Source organism: Meriones unguiculatus, chromosome 2 (genome assembly GCF_030254825.1).
Source record: "Meriones unguiculatus strain TT.TT164.6M chromosome 2, Bangor_MerUng_6.1, whole genome shotgun sequence".
Lineage (NCBI taxonomy): Eukaryota > Metazoa > Chordata > Mammalia > Rodentia > Muridae > Meriones > Meriones unguiculatus.
Window position 1 is genome coordinate 132775198 of NC_083350.1, and position 20774 is coordinate 132795971.

Consider the following 20774-nt stretch of genomic DNA (forward strand, 5'->3'; position numbering starts at 1 on the left):
AACATATGACCACATTACCATGGCAGTAAATGTGCTGGGCTCTGACCTCATTCAGTGGGAGTCTATGGAGAAATTCCATGCAAGTACCTAGGCTGAAGGTCAGGCCTGCTATCTTTATCACATCAATTATGGCAGTCAGTGGGAGGAAACACTAAATTTTCTGTAAAAATGTTACAGCTTTTTTTTTTCCTGGCACACAATTGCACATGTTCGCTGAATGCTAAATGAGGAAATATATCCATTTATGGAACTCTGCACGACCCTTTGCTTTTAAGGATATTGACATATGATTGTATAAACCCTCAGGAACCTGAAAATCTGCTCAATTTCTGAAAAATATAAAATTAAGAATAAAGACTAATTTGTTCCACATGCAGGCTCATCTATTCTTTACTGATATAGCCAATAAATCAGGAAGAACGGCTTCCTCATTTTAAAAAAGTCAGCATGATTCCAAATTTGCAAGATGTAAGTGCCAGAGCAATAGTGGCAGAGTATTCTGGGGGGGGGGTAGTTGTAACAAACACTTGCTTTATAACTCTAAACTTTATTTCAGATGTTTAGTTTTCAAGATTTTGGATCTTTTCAGTCACTGGGATAAAAGGTAGAAGAATATAAATATATTGTAAATATAACTGCTTCTCATCTTACAATGGTGCTAATGATCAGCAGCCGTGTACCAATGGTAAGTTACTAGTATCGCTGGCAATGCACTGAAGCCATCCCACCTACCAATGGCATAGCTAAGCAGCACAGTGCGTTCAGGTCTCCTCTTTCCTCTTACAATGGTCACATGCCTGATTGACAGCTGAGGCTTGGTTCTACCCACTTCACACAGCATCTCTGGGAAAAGTCTAACATGTATTGCTTATCCCAATAAAAGATCAGAAATCAATGTTTAAAGTGTAGTTTCTGTTGAATGCAACTCATTTCGCATTGTTGTATGCTCAACAAACAAGGCAAGGTTTAACAGCACTGACTTTCAGCTTAGACGCGTGAATGGAATTCTTCCATCGGCTTACATAGAATGATGTCGGAACTCAGCATATTTATTACCATGGCAATGTACTGACATGTTCAAAGCCCTGCATATTTTAGAATGCCAAAATACAAGAAGCAAGGTATCTGCTGCGTGTCTTTTTTTTTTTTTAATAAGACATTAACTTTAATCCTTCTACCAATTTAATATGGCAAGATGTAAGTACTATGAGCCAGAGTGGGGACATCACCAGACACTTAAGTGAGTTAACACCTTGGTCTTGGCCATCTTAGAGTCAAACTGTGAAAATATTTACTGTTCATACATTTTGATGTTTTGCTCCAACATTCTAAATAAATTGCGAGGGACAGGATATCTTTGCTTTTGTTTTAAATTTGTTTTCTTTCCTTCAACAATGAATACATTCATTCATTAATTTACTCATTGAATGAATATTTACTGAAGGCATACCTTTTTCAAAAGACAAGTCTAAAACATCAGGTTGTTAGTTGAATTTAAGTAATGAAATATGAAAAAAACATGAACACTCTATTTGTTTATTATTCTGGCTCCTTTTTTGGTAACTAAATTTTCATTTAATTATGGGTCTTATTTCTTAGTTCTTTGCATGTCCTGTCATTTCTGCTGTAGAATAAAGGCTATAGATGTTTAGTTTTGTGGGAGATGGATGCTTTGTACTCCTAAATTTTTGATATTTGTTCTATTTCACATTAAAATCACACGGACATGTTTTAATTCTTTTAGCTGTGCATTTTACAGGTATTTATTTCTATGTATATGTGAGATAAAGTGAGGGCTTGCTTTCCCTTCTTCTAAGGCAATATAGTTTGAGCATTTTATGAATGAAATGTGAGGTTGTTCTCACTGTATGACTGAATAAGAACTGACCTGCCAGCTCAGGGATGAGGGACATCTCTGTATATCTCCAGAGCTCTTAAACTGTTCAGCTATATGTTCTCCGGTCTGTTCTGAGAGCTCAACTTATCTTAACTTCCAGATCGTCTTTCCTCAAGGAGAAGGTCAGCCAATGCCTGTGTCTTGTCTCAGCGTGTCACAGCCTGCAACAATAAATTGCACTGATCGCAAAGATAACCACATTGTTTCCCATTCTTCACACGCTACGCACAACACTTCCCTTTCCCTTGGCTTCTTCTTATCCATTAATATCCAGTATGTTTGTGTGTATGCGTGTGCTCTCTATGCATGATGTTTGTGTGTATGTGTGTGCTCTCTGTGCATGTACACATGTTTGTACACTGACTTCTGGAGACCAGCATTTGATATTAAGTGTCTGCTTAAATTGTTTGTACAATATGGGATTTTTAAAAAATTTTTATTTAACTTTTATTAATTACACTTTATTCCTTTTGAATCCCCCCCATAAGCCCCTCTCTCCTCCCCTCCCAGTCCCACGCTCCCCCCTTTCTGCATGCATGCCTCTCCCCAAGTCCACTGATAGGGGGGACCTCCTCTCCTTCTTGCTGATCTTTTTTTTTTTTTTCAATGCAGTTTATTCAGGAACCTTGAACAATCCTCGGACCCTGGGGAAAGCCAGCCCACAGCTTAAATAGCCTCTGGGTAGCCAACCCCAGCGTGCCACATGGGCAATGCAGATAGGTCCACATACACGGAAGCATGCCAGATCCTCAGCCTTAGTCAAATGTGGAGTTGTTTGTGACGGAGAGCACTCACCATCGGGAAGGTGGAAGGTGGAAACCAGCTCCATCTTTAAAGCACGGCATTATGCAGCTCTCTACAGTTCCCTCTTTTTGTTTTAGACGCATCAGGCAAGAGTAGAGGTCTGATCTCTGATATTAGAAATAAATTGGGACTTTGTACCAATTTTTATTTAGGTGTCATCCACCCAAAGAGCATCAGACCCGTTAGATACCTATTTCTCAGAGGCGGGACCTGGGGCATCAACCCGCATGCAATCAGACATGCTCTTCTCTGGGTTGAAACCGGCTGACCCTGAGTGTAGTGCTTAGCCTAGCATCCTGAGCGTAACATTTTAGCTTTTTATGGTAGCAAACCATGCTTGGGGAGACTGTCCTGCTTCAATGGCTGTAAAGGCCTGCTCAGACCCTAAATAATCTTGTAGCCAATGTAGCTCATGCTTTAGATGTACAAAAAGGAATTAATGCTCAACTAAAAGGAGACTTGTCAATCAGACGATTGACCTCGTGCAGGAGCAAATTGATACCCTATGGCAAATCGCTCAACTTGGCTGTCAATGGAAGTATGCTGGACTTTGTGCCACTAGCATACAATATGAGAATTTTTCCCGTGCTGCAAATCTGTCTAAACAATTGTCTAGCTATATTTTAGGTAATTGGACTGTAGAATTTGATACTATGATGGAGCAGCTGAGAGTGGCCATTGTTACGGCAAATTCTGCCAGAATGGACGCAGGACTAGCCACAGGATTATCATCATGGATTGCTGTAGCCATGAATCATCTGAAGGAATGGGCGGGCATGGGAGGGTTAGCAGGCCTTCTGGTGTTGGTCACCTTGGTTTGCCTGTGGTGTATATGCAAGATTAGAGTCTCACAACAACGTAATGAAACAATATGGGATTTTTAAAAAAATGCTTTCATTGAGCCTAGAATCCTGTTTCAGCCAGTCTGCCTAGCTCCCATCTCTGCCTCATAGTGCTGGGGTTACAGGTACACAGTCCATTTCCAGGTCTTCCATGGGTGCTGGGAATCCAAACTCAGGTCCTTATCTGCACAGTGAGCATTTTACCCACTGAGTCATCTTCTCATCCCAATAATATACACTGTCTTACAAACCACCTTTTCATCTAATGTTTTAAGTATCTTACATGTTGCATTCAGTAAATTTATTTTGTGCCTACAAAGCCATTCCATTTGGATGCATAAATCTCTCCTTTCAAATGAATTTATTGATAATGATGTTTATCTCATTATTTCTGTTGTGAACTTACCTTGCACTAAAAGTGACTTGTATTTGTTTTTGGCATCCATAATGAAGTCTTTAAATTACTGAATTGTGTCTTAAAGAGGAGACTTCATTCTCTGGTGGTTTTAGACTGCTAGAGTAGTGGTTAATATTGATTAAAAGCTTGACATGATCTGGAATGACCTTGAAGACAAACTTAAAACTCCTCACGTTTGCAAATAAAACAAATATTAAATAAATAACTCTTCTTTTGTGACTAGCTAGTCAAGTCATGCCTACACTCCCCCCAAACAAAATAACCATTTTATTATGATACCCCAAACAACTTGACTTCCATGCCTTGAGGTTGCTCTTTGTTGGTTGTTGTTTTATTAGCTGAAGTGTCTCTTCTTGATCTGAGTTGATTTGTTCTTTGCTGTTGCCTGGAAACATTTTCAGTATTGGCTATGGGCATCCAATGCAAAATAAACAACAAAACTGAGAAGAAAAATGACTGCAGTACAGATTCTAAGAAACACATTTTCCTGCTCACTGATCCCCTTTTATCTTCTGCCCATATGTTTTTGTGTTGCAGTTTTATCGCTTCCACACTTATGGAATGTCTTGGCAAGGAAAATGAATTCTGATGAGACTGCCTTGGTGGAACTCCAGAACGTTTTTAAGTTCAGATAGCAAACATAGGACCTGCTTTGCTATCTGTTACAGGGACTGAACCTCTACTTGTCAGCCTTGCCTGGCTTTTGTTTGCTTGTTTGTTTGGTAGGTGTGATTTGGTGATGGATGTTTGTAGTGCTTCGTGGCTTAGCTGTATTTTTATGACTTAACAGACTCCGGCCAAAGCACATGTTAATTTGTAACTGTTCATTATGTTTGACTGAGAGAAAATATTTAACATTGTATAAGTAAGCTAGGGTAGGTACATGCCATGGAAAAACACCAAAAAATGCATTTCAATTCAGATAGTCATGTAATCTAGCAGAAATTATAATACTACTAGTATATTTATCCCTTGATGCCCATTGGAGAAGGAGGTGAATTAGATTTTTTAAATAGTGTTCTGAAAAGATTTGTATGCATAAATAATTAAGGGAACACAACTATCACACTAAATATACAAGTCATTTATTTTCTACCTGATGGTAGGGACATGTCCATACCTTTTAACCAGCCCTAAACAATGGATAACATATTATTTATCAGAAAGATATATTCATCTTTTAGTAGCTCTTCCAAACAATTTTGAAAATCCTTGTTTGGCTAACTTGAAATATCACTCCTAGCCATCCTGGAATTTTTCTGGAATAAGCAATGTTAGAAGAGTTGACTGGAACCACATTCTTTTTAACACAAATAACATGTACACCTGGTACCCAGCACTAAACTTTGCCACTCATCTGGTCTTAATAATCATGGAAATATAAAAAGTAACATCAGACATTCTCCCAATGAAGCCTTTCTGTATGTCACTTTTATGTCCTACTACATGGAACGAAGCAGTACTTTGTGACACACCAAGGCCACAACATGCAAGATTATTTTTTGTATGTAGCTTAGAGCTATGTGTGGAGTGTGCATTATTCCTTTGTTCTTCAGCTTAGGAGATGCAAGTGTGTAACAGCGTTTGTGTCAGTTATAAAGAATATGATAGTTTCAGATGAATGAATGTCTTTACCTTAATTATCTTTATTGGTTCTTGTTCACTTATTTTAACCATCTTAGAGTTTGTCTTTATGTTATTACTTTAAGATAATATTTTTTTCCTCCTCTAGAGGAATTTCTGAGTATTGATTACGGGTGTCTCCACTAGCTCCATGGTCAGCAAAGTGTTAATTCTCACTGGATGAGAAGGAAATGTGATTCAACAAGATTCAGTAGCTGTTGTTGGTTCAAACACTGAGAATCTGACCCTGGCTACTTTATTTTAGGCTTAGTTAAGCAGAGTACAATTTGGCAAAATGTTTTCTGGCCATAATAACTTAATCCTGTGTATACAACAAATTTTAAGATATTGAAACTTTTTGTAAAGTATGTATGACATATTTTTTGTATTTTATTTATTTATGTTTTATATTAATCACAGGTTATTTACTGTAGCCCCCTCCCTCCTTCCCTTCCAATCCCACCCTACTTCCTTCATCTTCTCCCTAACCCTTTCCAAGTCCACTAATAGGGGAGGACCTCCTCCCCTTCTATCTGACCCTAGTTTATCAAATCTCTTCAGGCCTGGCTGCAATATCTTCTTCTGTGGCCTAGCAAGGCTGCTCCTCTTTTGGTGAGGGGTCGAAGAGCTCGCCGTTGAATTCATATCAGGAATAGTCCCTGTTTCCCTTATTAGAGAACACATTTGGACACTGAGCTACCATGGGCTATATCTGAGCAGGGGTTCTAGGTTATATCCATACATGGTCCTTGGTTGGAGAAACAGTTTCATGAAAGACCCCTGTGCCCTGATATATTTGGTCCTTGTGGAGCTCCTGTATTCTCTAGGTCTTACTAACTCCCCCTTCTTTCATATGATTCCCTGCACTCTGTTGAACGTTTGGTTATGAGTCTTAATATCTGCTTTGATACACTGCTAGGTAGAGTCTTTCAGAGGCTCTGTGCTGAGGTTCTGAGAGAAAGTGCTCAAATAAGGGCCTTAGGAGAATGACTAAGATAAAAAAAGAATTTAGTGGAGCAAGGTGGCCTCAGTCAAAAACAATGGCCACCAGACTATTAGCTACACCATTCCTAGTCTTCTGGATGGAAAATGGGTTATATGTCCTTCACAGAGATAATCCTGAGGGTTTAAAATTTCTGTTTTCCCTAGTGCTTACCTGTGAGCACAAAGACCTCTGTGCTCCATACAACTGAGAAGCATTTTTTAAATATAAGTGTGTTCATTTGCTTACTCATTATTGCTGTGATAAAACAGTGACCAAAAGCAACTTGGAAAGGAAAGGGTTTATTTGGCTTACATATGCTGATCATTGTTTATCACTGAGGGAACTCAAGGCAGGAACTCAAGTAGTGACCTACGAGGTGAATTGAAGCAGATACAGTGGAGAGACCCTAATTACTGGCTTGCTCTCCAGCACTTTCTAAATTTGTTCTCATATACAGCTTCTCAGAGTGGGCTGGGCACTCCTGCATTAATTATTAATTAAGAAAATATGTCATGTAATCCCAGCAGTCAGCGAGACAGAGGCAGGCAGATCTCTGTGAGTTTGAAGCCAGCCTGGTCTACAAGTGAGTCCAGTAGAGCCAAGGCTGCACAGAGAAATGCTGACCTGAAAAATAAGAAAGAAAGAAAGAAAGAAAGAAAGAAAGAAAGAAAGAAAGAAAGAAAGAAAGAAAGGAAGGAAGGAAGGAAGGAAGGAAGGAAGGAAGGAAGGAAGGAAGAAAGGAAGAAAGAAAGAAAGAATGAGAGAGAGAAAAGAGAAAGAAAGAAAAGAAAAGAAAAGAAAAGAAAAGAAAGGAAGGAAGGAAGGAAGGAAGGAAGGAAGGAAGGAAGGAAGGAAGGAAGGAAGAAAGAAGGAAAGAAAATACTGCACAAATCTGCCTGCCTGCCTACAAACTTCAGTCTGAGATGCAAATATTTTCTCAGTACTTTTGGTTAATTGACCAAAACCTAACCAACACAAAGAAGTGTAACAGATATATTCTTCTAAAACAGCATATAGTGCATAGAATTACTTTGGGTACTTTTAAAATTTAATAAAGAAAACAAGTATTGAATGGTATACACACAAATGTGAAGAGAATACTTAGAGGTGATGAATAATATATTCCTGAAAGTTCACATTACATATTTCTTGGTTATTTTGGCTTTGTGAAAAGTTATACACTTACCTCACGCACATTGTGCATCTTAAAATAGATCAGACTTCATTGTTTTCCTCAGTCCTTTGGAAATGATGTAAGCCAGAAGCAAAGATTAAACTGGGGAAAACAGACTAACCTAAAATTCTGTATTTAAAACAACTGATTGCGAGATTATAAAAAACTGAAAATTTGTTGTGCTCTAGAAAAAGAAGTTTGTCATCAGTATATCCAAGTTATGAATGTCTTATAATTTATAATATTTGCAAAATTTTAAATCAAGTTGGAAGATAGTATACAACCACAATAAAAAATTCTAAAGGAAAATAATGACCCAAACACCTGAAAAATAATTTGACAGTTTAGAAAACACAAACATATGCCAGGTGTTTTAGTCTAAATGGTGTTAAAAATGTAAATAAATATAAGTACAAATACTTTCACATGGATATTCCTACCAGCTCTGTGTTTAGTAAGGTAAAACAGGAACCAAAACAAATACACAGCAGGAGATGAAGGACAAATAAAGTATCCTTTTCCCCAAAAAATAAATTATTTTTTTCCTTTTTTATTGATTTATTATTTATAGCAATTTATTCACTTTGTATCCAGGCTGTAGCCCTCTCCCCCCTTCCACCTTCTCCCAGCCCTACTCTCCCTCCCTCTTCTCCCACTCTGCCCTTCCACTAGTCCACTGATAGCAGATTTCCTCCTCCCCTACTATCTGACCCTCGCCTATCAGGTATCATCAGGACTGGCTGCATCTTCTTCCTCTGTGGCCTAGCAAGGCTGCCCCAACCCAGGGGAATGTGATTAAAGAGCAGTCACTGAGTTTATGTCAGAGACAGCCCCTTTTCCCCTTACTAGGGAACCCTTTTGGACACTGAGCTGCCCCATGCTCTACATCTGAGCAGGAGATCTAGATTCTCTTCATGCCCTGTCCTTGGTTGGCACATCAGTCTCAGCAAGCCCCTTGGGCCCAAATTATTTGGCTCTGTTGGTCTCCTTGTGGGGTTCCTGTTCTCTCCAGGTCTTCCTATCTCTCCCTTCTTCCATAAAATTTCATGCACTCTGCAAAATAAATACTAATCATTTGTGAAAGGAATGTACTTCAAAGATAGTAGGTTGTCTGCAATTTTAAGTTAAACTTGGACCATAAACTGTTTTTTTCTTTTTTTACAATATACAAGTTAACAACATTTAAAATATAATCTGTATCATATATAACCAAACAAAGAATATAAGACAGATTCTTTGAGGTCTAGCAAGTTTTTTTGGGAGTGCTCCTAAGCCATATTTGCTGATTCCTGAATTATAACAGGGCAAAACCTCAAATTGATTATACTAAGAGAATCATGAAAGAAAACTGATACATTTCCTTCTCACATTATATATAAAATTCTACACATTTTAAAATAGTCTATAAGAACAGTTGGTTACTGGTTACTGGAAATACAGAATATAAGAAAGACTATAAGTTGTATGAAGAAAGATTTAGATATTGTCTTAGGGTTATTTTTTTGCTGTAATGAAACACCATGACCAAAAGCAACTTGGAGGAGAATGGGTTTATTTGGCTTACTTATCCTGAGTCCATTCAGGGAAGCCAAAACAGGGACTCAAAATAGGCAGGAAACTAGAGGCCGAAGCCATGAAAGAGTGCTGCTTACTGGCTTGCCTCTCATGGCTTGCTCAGCCTGGGTTCCACCAGCTCAGGGATGGTGCCATTCATAATGGGGTAAGCTCTGTCCCCATCATCCAGTAGTTAAGAAAGTGTAGTAGAGGCTTGCCTGTGGCACTGTTTTAAGGTGACATTTTACAATGGAGGTTTTCCCCTCTAGGAGGAATACTTGGTGTCACATTGATATCAACACCCACTGCACAGTGATAGCAACTATGTTCACTACCTGTTCTTGATCACTGATGATTTCACAGGCATCTACAGTTTCCAAAAACATCAGATTATGGGTCAGGGATGCAGCTTAGTGTTACAAAGTTCATATAATATATCCAAAGCCTTGGGTTTGAGCTTAATCTACAGAACTAAAAAACAAAACAAAATGAGAGAAAAATCTTACTAAATTATATACTTCAAATATATGAAGCCATTTTATATTTAAACTATTTTAAAATGACTGAGTTTTTCAACCAATAATGACAAATAGTTAAAATTATTTTCTTTCTTTTTTTTGTGTGTGTGTGTCTCTGTGTGTATTATTTTAACATTAAGGGTTTTCTTGTATTTATTTGGTGCAGCCAGGGGGTTTTCCAACTTAACGAAAGAAAAAAGACATGCTGCAAAAGTGCAGCTGCTTTTTCATTTGTTCATTCAAGCATTCAGTATTTTCCCCACATGTTAAAATTTACTTCTATGAAATCATCCTTTTAGAATCTCGATGAATGACACTATGTGGTTTGTGACTTTTAGTGTCTGGCTTGACACTTAAAGGCCTTCAGGTTATTCCAAAGTGCCATTCTTTCTGTAAGCCTATGAGCTTACTGCCATTGAGCCTTATAGCATCGCCATAAAAATATCTCATCATATTTTTATGAGTATCATGCACACCACAGCTAAAATCTCTGCTTAAAATTGAACCTCTTCATACCAGTACATTATTGTCATAGAGAAAGGTACATGATGCAAGATTTATTGTCCGGCTTCTTAAGAAGACACATTTAAAGATCTAGTGTTGTTCATGTGTCTAGAAGATAGAATATGAGCCTGGGTGAGGATGTAGAAACACAGAAATATTTGTACATCATTGATTAAAATAATGTGATTACTAAAGCTCTTTGGAAAATACATGAAAGTTCGTTTAAAAAATTATACGGAGAACTACCATCAACCTCTCTTTGTACTATACATTCAAAAAATGAAATCATTGTTATAAGAATATCTATTTCTGTTGTCGATGTCTGGCTTTAGTCCATGGTGATGAGATAGGATACAAGGGATTATTTCAATATTCTTGTATCTGTTGAGGCTTGCTTTGTGAGCAAGTATATGGCCTACTGGACCATTGATGGATATAACCTAGAACCCCTACACAGATGTTGCTCATGGCAGTTCAGTGTCCAAGTGGGTTCCACAGTAATGGGAACAGGGACTGTCTCTGACATGAACTGATTGGCCTGCTCTTTGATCATCCCCCTGAGGGGGAACAACCTTACCAGGTCACAGAGGAAGACAGTACAGCTACTCCTGATGAGACCTGATAGACTAGGATCAGAAAGAAGGAGAGGAAGACCTCCCCTTCAGTGGACGTGGGGAGGGGCATGTATGGAGAAGGGGGAGAAAGAGTGTAGTTGGGAGGGAGAGGGCCACGGGGGATACAAAGTGAATAAAGTGAAATTAATAAAAATAAAAATTAAAAAAAGAATATCTATACAACAATGTTCATGGCTGTGGTACTCATCATAGCCAAGATATAGCACTGGTTGATCCAGGTATCCCTCAACGGATGAGTGAATAAAATCCTGTGATAAAGGCACACATACAAAGACACATTTACAATGAAATACTGTTCATTCTTAAAGGGTTATATTTTGTCTTCTGTAATACCATGGTTGGTCATTGTTTTCTTTTATTATTGTGTAATTTCTCAGATCCTCAGATAGTAATATGAAGTCCTCACAAATTTTGAAAATAAAATTGAGCCAGTTCCTTTGAATACCATATGTAAAAGCAAAACTACTAAGTTTGAAGGATAAAAGATAATTGCTCATCTTATCTGTAACCCAATTAACAAATTTTAATAGTTAAGTATTTAATTTACTAGTGTGTAGTGAGTTATGATTTTTGGTATTGTGCATTGACACCTCAGCCTCAAATGAAATTATTTTTTCTTCTATATATACTTATTTAAAAAAAGACATATTTACTTTTTATGTATATGATTATTTTGCCTGCATGTATACTATGTATCATGTGCATATTTGGTGCCAATAGAATTAAGAAGAGGGAAGAAGATCCCTTGGTACTAAAATGAGAGATTGTTGTGAGATAGAATGTGGGTGCTGGGACTCAAACCTGGTTCCTCTGTGAATGCAATAATTGCTTTTAGTGACTGAGGCACCCTCCAGCTCCTACTGACAATTTTTTAGTGTAACTACATTTCTTAAAATAATTGGAAAACTTTTAGTGTGTAAACTACTTAAGAGCTGTGCCTGGAGAGAGGAGAGGATTTGGGGTTGTTTGTTTGTTTGTTTATTTTTCTTAAGAATTTTCTTACTAGGAAAGCTTTACAGAGACAGGAAGCAGAAAGAACAAGCTAGACCCAGTTGAAGACAGAATAACACAGAGAATGAGAATGAATCAGAGATTAAAACATATTGCCAAAATTATTCTGAGACCAGTCAGAGCAATTCAGTCAGAAGCCAAGATAAGCCTGTTTGAATCAGTCAGGTTGAAGAGGAGTTTACACCAGAATAGCTCAGTTGAATCAGTCAGTGAGAGTTCAGGAAGAGTTAGAATGGCTTGGGAACAGCTCTCATTTCATTCCCCCATATAAGAAAATAAGAACAACATTTGCAGTATGGTTGCTATGAAAATGGTCTTAAATAGCATACTTCAACTTTTTTAATATCCCCACATACAAATTTCAAAAAAAAATTTTGAGTGAATTGTGATGAACAATCAGTTATGTTTTCCACTCATGTTTGGTGGTATTTCTTGATAAAATCATAGTATTTTCTATTTTCTTACATTCTGTGAAATGAAATAATGAATATTAAGCAATTATTGCAATGCTTTGAGCATGGCAAGAGCTCAAAAATTTTAGCTATTCCTCAAAGTAGTTCCAAGTTAAAGCAACACAGGTTGTTACTCTGGAAGAGACTGTAATTCCCTCAGGGACTCAGCAAGCAGTTTCTAAAGCATGGCTCCATGAAGATGATGAAAGATAGATGACCGGATTTGGTGAGGAAGGAAAAGTAATAAGCACACACAGGGAGATGGCATGCACACCATGGGAGGAATGGATGCCAGTTTCAAAGCTCTACAAACTGAATGCAGCATTCCTGCTATATACTAAGAACTTGCTAAAGGCGGGGTTGGAGAATTAAATAAAAATTCAGTCACAAAGTGTATTTGTATGAGACCTTGAAGTCTTTCAAAAGCAAGGTGATTTTATAAAAGTAACTTCAACTATGTAGGGCTTAATGGCTTTTCTATTATGCTGCATTATTGGAGAAGGCATTATCTCATTGTGAATACTATGAATCTGCAAACATTTATGGAACAAAATGATAAAAAAGCATGTAACCTTGAAAATGTCTCTCCAGTTATGGTTAGTTTTCTCATGTTTACTGAGTTTTATATAATGCCTCTCTGAGCTTTCACCTGTATTGTTCAGTGTACACATTCATTTTCATATTTACATAGTTCTATTTCATGCACATGTCTGATCATACACATATCTGTGCATAGTTTTGAATGTGAAAATAGAAGTATAATAATTTATACAGACGGATTCAGTAGCAGATTGTCAAAAGAAATGGAGACAGAAATTTAATATGCCCATGTTGGACTCTTTTTGAAAAAATTCTTTGAAATATTTTTGAAAATTGTTGTGTTTTTATCTTTTTTTACCTCTCAATAAAAATTCAACTATTCTTTCACTTTATTGTCTGTTTCTTCAAGCACTCACCTTGTGTCTCTTGATCTAACAATACTTATTTAGCTACTTGTGTTGCTCTTTGTTTATTGTACATTTCAAGTGCGTCCTAACTATAACCCTAGAAAGCCAAAAATCATAGTACACAGAAAGCTACACAGATGCCAAAGTACAAATATTCCATTAAAATATTCTACATTCTATTTCTTTTTATTTATCTCCGTTGAAGTAGAATCTACACAAAAATTTAATCATACACATTTTGTAACTAAAATTTCAGGAAGTGGTCTATTGCAATCTTTGCCTTTTGGGCATTCCTGTAAAAATGCATTTTCTTTTGAAAGAAACAGGATTCATCATCACTCAAGTGAGTCCAGATGCTTCATGAAACATTGAAGAAACTGAAGTTGAGCTTGAGGATGTATAGTATGCGTGTGCAATTACCACCTACAAGCTTCTAGAAATATTCTGTGTGTGGGATTTAATTAGGATTATGTCTCACTCATGATTTGCTGCTTTTAGGCACAGCCTCAAAACCCAGGAAGGCATTAGAGAAATGAACTGCTTTTTTTTTTTTTTTTTTTTTTTTTTTTTTACCTGGAAATCACCAGGAACTTTTAGCTTTGGTTTTAATGTTTTCATGGTCCTCAAAGGAGTTGTAGTTTGGAATTGAGATGCTAAAGCAAACACTAGAGTTATAGATAGTAAACATCTAGTGAAATGAAAAAAATAGGGAAGCAGATATTTTTCAAATTTATGAGTGTTGTGTTGTTCAGGCAGTTCAGCTAGCCTTCCCTTGGGGACCTTTCGGGTCCTGACAACGTCCTGTGTCAGTGCCTGTGTCCTTTGACATCGTCTGGACTGGGTACTTAGTGAACAGTCTGCCATTTGCTTTCTTGCGCTTACTCTTGCTTTCTTGCTCCTCTCTTCCTGTCTCCCTCTCTCCTGATCTCTCCCTTTTCTCTGCAGGGGTGCTCCTCCCTCCCCCCCCCCCCACCATGTCTCTCCCTCCCTCTCCTTCTCTCCTTCCTTCCTTCTCTCTCTCCATCTCCATCCCATAAACTCTTTAATATTATATCTGTTGTATATGTGCGGCATTATTTTTTAAATACTAACAGTAAGAACAAACAAGATTTGACAGGTTTTAAATAAACTTGTCCTCACACAGACTGTGAACCATGTTTTTATCACCTTACCAGAAATCCTTTCAGATGAGAGTAGACTTTAAAACTTCCCTTAGTTGTTAAATATCCTCAAGTATGTGTAACAAAACAAGTGTAAAGCAATCAAAAGATCTCAATCATTTTTTTTTTTTTACACAGCTACTCTTTTTAAAATAACAAAATATATTATGTATGATAAAAGCAAGAATTAATGATCAGGAAAAAAAGTAAAATGACAGGACAGAATATTCAAAGCTAAAATATTTATTTTTTAGGAGTTGAGGGTGGCTCACTTGTAACTTCAGCACTCCCCCTACTCTGACCTGTGCAGACACCTGTACTCACTGGGAAATAGCCAGATGCAGGTACACTCATGTACATGACCCACAATAAAAATAAATCATTGAAATATTTGTTCATCTAAAGTGTTAAATGCCAGATTGAAAACATAAAAGCTATGATCACAATCACTACCAATGAAAGCTGATATCTATAAAGAGATTATGAAGCACAATATACAATACAATTAAGCAAACCGGGCAAGAGGCACAAGTGTTATGCCAACTACTCCAGAAGCTGATGGCAGAGAGCCATTTAGGGTCAGGGGTTTGATTGAGATTATACTGCACACACACCAAGACTCTGCCTTACAATTCACCCATATAACCACCTGTCCAACCATCCAGGGAGTCCAAGAAAACCACCAATTAAAAATGTCCTTGACAAAATCACCACAATTGAGTGTGTTGACCACAGTGTTAAGAAATGCCAGACAGAATATTAGACTGAAAGTATCTTTGAAAAGGTACAAATTTTAAGTTTGGAAACATACTACATAAAAGTGGAGGCAATGAGAAAAAGAGGATAAAAGCCAGAAAAGAGTGTATTCATCAAGGGGGTAGGCTAGGACTTGGCATCTACTTATTTTGGTGTTTTAGAAAATAAGAGAGACAAGCAAGAACCATTCTTCCTTAAAGTATGCCTTTGAGGGAGTGTAAAAATATATAGGCAGTACTGATTTTAAAAAAGACTTATATTTATGGTAAGAAGAGTAATGTCTTCCTGAACTGGTTCCTTAAAACCTGGGAATGCCATGATAGAAGAGATTAAAGTGGAGAGAATAGATGTTTCTGATCAGCTGCCCTTAATGCTGGGAAGGACCCTGAATTCTCCAGGTATGTGCACTATGAAAAAGTAAGGAGATGGTAACACTGGAGATTAAGTATGGTGAGGACTCCAGGTAAGCACAGGACAGGTGGAAGAGATAAAGGGACGGTTAACCCCGGAGAGTATGTTAATTCTTAAGATGTCAGGAGAAATATCACCAACCTAATTCACCATAGCCAAATTAATTAAAGCAAGCTTTTTCAATTGCATAGATGGGCTGCCTCCTCCTACAGCAGGATTCCAGAAGTCAGCCTTGGATGTGACGAAAGTAAGACTTTCATAGTTCAGGGTTAGGGGCTTTTCAAATGGGGGATTTGGCAGGCAAAATCGGGGGTTACACAAAAGGAGCATAAGCATACAAGTGAGTCGCTCCTGAAATAAAGACATGGTTGCAAGTAAGAGTAACAAATTAGTCATAGCTCCAGGTAGTCATAACAAGGGAAGTTACAGGTAAACGTATAACCTTTTGAAACAAAGGTAGGGTTTGAAAGATGGCGATAACTTTTTGAAACAAATACATGATTGCCATTCCTGGAGCAGGCAGTGAAGAACCATTTGTAGTTAAGGTTAACAGGTGAGGCATAGCCCAATCCATAAGAGACTAAGCTTTAATCACAAACAGGAATGAACATAGTTTGTTTCTAATATAGGATGGTGTTTAAGCTTAAAATGGAGGCAGGATGGTTCTCCAAGTATCCTGTTATTTCTTGCACAATTCTCCACTAAAGTTACCCTGAGAGTGAGAGGAGATGGAAGTGGGTGGGTGCACATAGGTGAGGTATGTGTGAAAAAGGAAGAGGAGGTTCCCTGTGAGGATAATATTGCATGCAAATGTCTTCAGCTGCTTTAGCTAGATTTAAAAACGGAAGAAAGGGACCTGGCATGAGGCTCTGCCTGTATTCCCAACACTGATGAAAAATATGAAGGAAAATCTGTTGACTTCACAAGTTTAAGACCCACTTTGGCAACAAAGACAAACCAAAAATTGAAAAACAAAAACTGAAATATCAGTAACAAAATACAGCAAAATATTATGCTATTCTTTTCAATAAGGATGTACACATATTTCATTTTAAAGTTGTGCACTTAATTTTAATAAGGCAGAAAGCTCTCAATACATTCAGAAGTTGCAGGCTTATGTCTGAAACTGTCTAAAATCAACCTACAATGTAGCATCTGCAATTTTAAAATGATCAGAAACTAAAATATACTGAGTTTCGCAAATATATTTCAGGTAAGTTAAAAATAATCCAGTGCTATCCTTCAAGGGAGAACTTAATTGGGAATGTCTGCTCCACTGCTAATAATACCACATGAAAAATTACTAGAAGCAGCTCCCCGGGAAACTAAAATTTAACCATGTTAAGCAAATGAAGAAATGCAGACCCACCTGAAGATTGATGTCTTTTAGTAATCCCACTTCCATCTCTTGTCACTCTCGGGGTAATTTCAATGGAGAACTGTGCAAGGAGTAAGAGAAGCAAACATTAAATACCCCTTCCCCAAGATCCCTTATAGTCCTGGGTGAGAGAGAATGTAAAGGGTCCTTTTCCCTGAAGATAGCGACTGTGTCTACAATGAGTGATATTCCCTCAAATTATGTCAAAGGTTAAACCCCATGGGATATAGAGTAGTGTTTAAAGGCAAAAGGTAATTAAAATTGAATTAAGTCATGAGTTTCATTCTTACTTTATAATATATTTTTTTAGAGCGGAAACATTTGTTGTGGCTCAGTGTTTCATTGGGGGTGGAAAAAGCATTGCAGTAGAAACATGAAATAATGAAGAGACATTGTACTCACTTAGAAAATTCAATAGTATTATGATATCAACTATTCCACAATGGAGAACACAAATAACGTAAAAAATAGTTTAAAAAATTGGAGAATATAAAGTGATTTATTTTTAAAAATATCAGCTAGTGAGTAGAGGCTTTCAGAGGTCCTCTGTGGAAGGCTCCTGTCCTGTTCATTGTCTTCTACTTCCGATGGCTATCCAGTTTGCCCTTTTGAATGAGGATTAAGTATCTTCCCTAGGGTCCTCCTTGTTGATTAGCTTCTTTAGGGCTATAGATATTAATATGTTTATCCTATATTTTATATGGCTAATATCCACTTTTAAGTGGGTATATATCATATGTACTCACTTTCTGTCTTTCTGCTTCTGGGTTACCTCACTCAGTGCCAGAATCCTTATTGAAGAAGAGGGAGATAGAAAGACCTGGAGGGGACAGGAATCCTACAAGGAGAACAACAGAGCTAAAACACATGGGCCCAATGGGGCATGTACAGACTGATAATCCAACCTAGGACCATGCATAGAGAGGATCTAGGCCCCCTGTTCAGAGGAAGCCCATAGGTTGCTGAGATTCCAAGCGGGTTCTCTAGTAAGGGGTACAGGGATTGTCTCTGACATGAACTCAGTGGCTGGCTCTTTGATCACCTCCTGCTGGGGGTGCTGCCTTGCCAAGTCACAGAGGAAGTTGAGACAGCCAGTCTTGTTGAGACCTGATAAGCTAAGGTCAGATAGAAGGGGAGGAGGCCCTCCCCTATTAGTGGACTAGGGAAAGGTCATAGAGAAAGGAGAGGGAAGGTGGGTGGCACTGGGAGGAGACAAGGAAGGGGGCTGCAGGGAGATACAAAGTGAATAAATTGTAATAAATGAATACATAAATAAAATAAAATTGAAAAATATTATTCTAGACTTGCTCCAATTAATAGTGTCTTGTCTAAATCAGGCAACCGATTGGGTCAAGGAAACAGAATGTCAGTCCAGAAAGACACTTACCTACCTGATACTAGAAAGGCAAGATGTTTCTGGAAAAAAACAACAACAAAACATGTAGTTTGACCCTCATCTCAAACCTTTTCATAGTTAGGGTTTGTACTGCTGTGATGAAACACCTTGACCGAAACGACTTGGAGAGGAAGGCTTAATTCATCTTACAACTCTCAGGTTATATTCCTTTGCTGAAGAAAGGAAGCCAGGAAGTCAAGCACAGAAGGACCCTGGAGGACTGTGCTCAGGCACAGGCCTTGAGGAGATGCTGCTTACTGCTTGCTCTTGTGGTTTGCTAAGTCCGTTTTCTTATATCTTCAAGACCACCTGCTCAGGGGTGGCACCCACCAAGCCATCTGGGCCCTCTCACATCAATCATCAGTCAAGAAGATGGATCAGTCTTGCCAACAGGCCAAGCTGCTGTGGCATTTTTTCAATTGAGGTTGCCTCTTTTTTTTCCCCCTTTATTAATTACACTTTATTCACTTTGTATCCCCCCCCCCGTGTGGTTCCCTCCCTTCTCCCATCCCAATCCCTCCCTTCCTCCACCCTCTGCATGCATGCCCTTCCCCAAGTCCACTGATAGGGGAAGTCTTCTTTTCCTTCCTTCTGATCCTAGTCTGTTAGGTCTCATCAGAGTGGCTGCACTGTCTTTTTCTGTGGCCTGGTAAGGTTGCTTCCCCCTCAGGGGGAGGTAATTAAAGAGCAGGCCAATCAGTTCATGTCAGAGACAGTCCCTGTTCCTATTACAATGGAACCCACTTAGATAATGAACTGCCATGGGCTATATCTATGCAGGGGTCTTAGGTTATCTCCATGCATAGTCCTTGGTTGGAGTATCAGTCTCAGGAAAGACCCCTGTGCTCAGACTTTTTGGTTCTGTTGCTCTCCTTGTGGAGTTCCTGTCCTCTCCAGATCTTACTATTTCCCAGTTCTTTCCTAAGATTCCCTGCACTCTGCCCAAAGGTTGCCCATAAGTCTCAGTATCTGCATTGATGCTGCAGGGTAGAGCCTTTCAGAGGTCCTCTGTGTCAGGCTCCTGACTTGTTACCTCTTTTCTCCTTCTGATGTCCATCCTCTTTGCCTTTCTGGATAGGAATTGAGCATTTTAGCAAGAGTCCTACCTCTTTATTAGTTTCTTTAGGTGTACAGATTTTAGTAGGTTTATCCTATATTATATGTCTATATGAGAGAATATATACCGTGTGCATCTTTTTGCTTCTGGGATAGCTCACTCAGGATGATCTTTTCCAGATCTCACCATTTACCTGCAAATTTCATGATTTCCTTGTTTGTTTGTTTTTTTATTTTTTATTTTTTTATTGCTGAGTAATATTCCATTATGTAGATATACCACAATTTGTGCATCCATTCCTCCACTGAGGGGCATCTGGGCTGTTTCCAGCTTCTGATTATTACAAATAAAGCTGCTACAAACATGGTTGAGCAAACGTCCTTATTGTGTACTTGAGACTCTTTTGGGTAGGTTGCCTCTTTTTAAGTTAGTCGGTTTTTATGTCATGTTGACATTTAAGTAGCAAACATACATCCAGAGTAAGTATTAGACCCATACCCACTGAGTATCAGGGAAAGGTAATTGAAGAAAAGGAGGAAGAAGAGGAGAAGAGAAGAAGGAGGAGAAGAACAAAGTTTGGGAGGAGATGTGTTGCAGGTGTCTTGGGGAAATGAAGGGATCACTTGTATAAACGTATAAAAGTTTCAAATAATATAATCTAAAATCCTAAATAATAATTTACTTGAGATGGAATGTTAACTTAATTTTACATGTTAAAAACAATATTTCTAAAAGAAGTCAGATGAAAATAATCACTACCTTGGTCAGTTTTTTTATATAGACTATATATATATATATAATATATATATATATATAATATATATAATATATATATTATATATTATATAATATATAATATATAATATATATTATATATATATAATATATAATATAATATATATATATATATTATATATATATTATATATATATAATATCACAGACCATACATTTATCTATAGTGTAAGAACTGGATTTTTATCAGGCAATAGTTGTGGGTTGTCAGTGTAACAGAGAAACAACCAAGAAGTGGGGAGCAGCAAAAATGTTCTCCTATAGCTTTCTTTCAGCCTGTATGAAAACAGTCACAGCACTTCACAAAAATAACCAAATTTGAAAGCAGAGTATTCAGGAACTCATTACAAAATGTGTAAGAAATGTATGAAAAATATGTACTTGAAACAAGACACAAATCTCTTAGTTATCAGTGAAATGCAAACTTAAACCATAAGATTTCTTAAAAATCAACACCA